The sequence below is a fragment of the Prionailurus viverrinus genome, chromosome A3, assembly GCF_022837055.1.
Source record: "Prionailurus viverrinus isolate Anna chromosome A3, UM_Priviv_1.0, whole genome shotgun sequence".
Taxonomy (NCBI): Eukaryota; Metazoa; Chordata; class Mammalia; order Carnivora; family Felidae; genus Prionailurus; species Prionailurus viverrinus.
Window position 1 is genome coordinate 15,922,099 of NC_062563.1, and position 4,009 is coordinate 15,926,107.

Here is a 4,009-nt window from a genome sequence, read left to right on the forward strand (position 1 = left end):
TTTTTTTTTTAATTTTTTTTTCAACATTTATTTTTATTTTTGGGACAGAGAGAGACACAGCATGAACGGGGGAGGGGCAGAGAGAGAGGGAGACACAGAATCGGAAACAGGCTCCAGGCTCTGAGCCATCAGCCCAGAGCCCGACGCGGGGCTCGAACTCCCGGACCGCGAGATCGTGACCTGGCTGAAGTCAGACGCTTAACCGACTGCGCCACCCAGGCGCCCCATCTTATTGCTCAGTTTTAAGAGTTCTTTGCATATCTTGGCTCCTGGTCTTTATCAAGTGTGTCTTTTGCAAATATTTTCTCCTAACCTGTTACTTACCTTCTCACTCTGTTCACATTGTCTTTTGCAGAGCAGAAGTTTTAAATTTTAATGACGTCCAGCTAATCAATGATTTACTTCATGAATTGTGCCATTGGTGTTCTATCTAAAAGGCATCATCCCTCTCTCCCTCAAAATAAAGAAATAAACATTAAAAAATAATGCCTGGGTGGCTTAGTGGGTTAAGCATCTGACTTTTTATTTCGGATCAGGTCATAATCTCGTGGTTGGTGGGATTGAGCCCTGTGTCAGGCTCTGAACTGACAGCTCAGAGCCTGCTTGGGATTTTCTCTCTCTCTCTCTCTCTCTCTCTCTCTTTCTGCTCCTCCCCCTCTTATGCACAGACTCTCTCTCTCTCTCAAAATAAATAAATAAACAGTTAAAAAGCCATCACCAGGGGTGCCTGGGTGACTCAGTCAGTTGAGCAACTGATTTCGGCTCAGGTCGTGATCTCACGGTTTGTGAGTTCGAGCCCCACATCGGGCTCACGATTGTCAGAGCAAAGCCCGCTTCAGATCCTCTGTCCCCCCCCCCCCTCTGCCCGTCTCCTACACGTGCTCTCTCTCTATCAAAAATAAATAAATGTTTTTTAAAAAGCCATCACCAGACCCAAGGTTTTCTCCTGTTATCTTCCAGGAGTTTGGGATACATATACTTTTAATTTAACCTGTGCCTGTTGCCCCATCCACTTGGTTTCTGACAATGTCCTTGGCACATTGTCCTCTTATGGTCTGGGAAATGTTAACATTCTGCACCCTTCTCTCCTTTATCTTGCTGGGAAGGCAATTCAGCCCTGCATTTAAAACCTCCCACTACTTATGTCTACCAGATTACCTCCCCTCTCCTTACAAGTCTTCTTATCAAATTCAATTGAGACTTCCACTTCTGTAACCAAGATTTGTTTGATTCTACACAGGCTTAGAAGCTGATGTCTTCTCTCTGAGGTGGAATTACATTTACCAAGCTCATGGGACTGATGTGGAAAATCGGAACGTCAGTGTATTCACTGATAACGAGAAATATAATTGCTGAGAAGACTGGAATACTCTCATCAGTGTGACCAGCACATTCTTTCCCGGAGGCAGATCTAAGTGAAAAGCCAAATTATACAAAGAAGGTGGCTTGGTGAGCATTTGATCATTGAGTTCTATTGATGAAGAGCCTAATGCAGGTCTCCATTGAATGTCAATGTCAAACATTGTACTGGACACTAGGTGGGGAATGGTGAATAAGAGAGATGGGTCTCCGTGCTCACAGGTTCTAAGGCACTGGGGGAAGACAGGCCCTGAACAGGTAATGAGACTTCTAGGTTAGAAAAACTACACCCCTTACCCTCTGCTTCCTCCCCGAACCTATGAAAATAACAGTACAGGAATTGTTCTGAAAAGGCAATACGCAAAGACAGAGGTCTGCAAACCATGGTCCACAGGCCAAATCTAGCCCGCTGCCTGTTTCGGGACAGCCTGTCCTAAGAATAATCCTATATTTGCAAATGGCTGGAAAAAAATCAAAACCAGAATAACATTCTGTGACACGTGAAAATGATATGAAAGTCAGATTTCAGAGTGCATAAATAAAGTTTGGTGGGAACGCGGCCATGCATTCCAATGCAGGTCCCATGTATTGTCTACGGCTGCTCTCGCGCTACCATGACATAGTTAAGTAGGTGCGAAGGAGGCCATATGGCGTGCAGAGCCAAAAATATTTACTATCCGGCCCTTTACAGGAAGAAAAAAAATCCCAACCCCTGCTCTAGAACGGCACCGTCCAATGGAACTTTCTGCAGTGACGGACGGGTCGTGTACCGCCATCTGATATGGTAGCTGGCCACTAGCTACATGTGGCTACTGAGCCCTTGATATGTGGCTGGTGCAACTAAGGACCTGAACGTTTATTTTATTTATTTTAATGAATTTAAATGTGAGTAGCTGGCAGAAGCTGCTGTGTTGGATGGCACAGCGGTCGACTATGACAAGAGGGCATCTGGGCTGGGAAACACCACGTGTCGTGGAAGATGGGACATCTGCCTGAAAGCAGGGGGATTAAGTGAAAGTTTACATATGGAAGCCTGGCATGCCCCACCCAATCTTCTTACAGGCTGCTTTCCTGACCTAGATTCCAGAATGCTGGCAGGGAGAATTACACTCTCCTAAAAAGAAGCTGGGGGAACCATCTCTGGGGAATTTGACCAGCTCGGGAGGAAGGACCTAAACATGCGTTGGGAGCTTCCTAATCGTCATACCAAATTGGCAGTGAAGAGACCCCCTGCCAATCACATAGCATTCAGTAATCTTTAGCCTAGGTCCCACCCTCCCCCATGAGCAGGCGGCCAAGGGCCCTCGTACATTCGAGGAACAATGTAAACGCGAAAGAGACCAAACAAACAGAGGGACAGATCTAAGCGAAGATCTCTGGGCGCACATATTTTGTTAAATTTGGAGGTCTATAATGCTGGAAGAGAAAAATGGCCTTTCTTTTCACTAAGTTCAAGGCAGCATTTTCTTCGCCTACAAACATAAGCAACAAACTGTAGTAGTGTTAGCAGTTTCTGTGACTTCATCATCAATAGAAACCGGGTATTTTCCTGCCATGATGGTATTGTTGGAGTCATTTCATAACATCATTTATGCTCGTCATGACTTTGAAATGATGGTAGTCCTTAGACACCCTGCTAAATCTTCTAATATAGAAGCACATATGTCACTATATGACAGATTTGTTTTTTAAATATTTTGATAACTGTATGTTGATATAAATGATTTCCTTTGTAATCCTGTGCATAGAAGTTGATTCATTTAAAGATATTACGCTGAGAAAAGGTCCACAGTCTCCACCTGGCTGCAGAGGGGTCCAGGGCACAAGAAGGGTTCTCTTTAGGATGGCTAGGGAATGGAGATCATAATCGGTAAGCACTTTGTGGCAGATTTTAAACCTCAGAATTCTAAGAGTAATTATTATTATTACTTTGATAGCTTTCCTTAGTACTTAAAATGTTCATTTTGTCATTGCAATGGGATATTTGGAGGGGGAGAGAATCGTAGAAGGACTTAATCAGCCCCCTTGACCCGAAAGTTCAGTTTTCTTTTCTAAAAATAGTACGTGCACATCATAAATAAGCTAGAAAAGTGCAAAGAGGACAACAAAAATCACCTCCAATCCCACTACCTATTTGGCGAACATTGTTCTGGGCAGCATTGTGTGCACAAACACATAACATACACATATATCCACACAAACGTATAAAGATCAGTATATGTATAAAGATATATACGTAATTATAGGGGCACCTGGGTGGCTCAGTCCGCTGAGCGCCCACTTTTGGTTTGGCCCAGGTCATAATCTCACGGTTTGTGGGATCCAGCCCCCGAGTCAGCTCCAAGCTGACAGCACAGAGTCTGCTCGTGATTCTCTCTCCCCCTCTTTCTGCTCCTCCCCTACGCACAATCACTTGTTCTCTAAATAAATAAACGTGAACAAAACAAAGTTAAAGACATAGACATAATTTTTGACAAAAACAGAATCAAAGTACACATGTATTATTATTTTATTTTTTACTACACATTTATTGTTATCATTGTATTTTTTTACTCTGCGTTTATCTTCTATAGTAATAACAAGAATTGAGGTGGGTAATTATTTTCACCAGTCAGTTAAGGAAACTGAGACTCAGATAATTTTAAAGCCT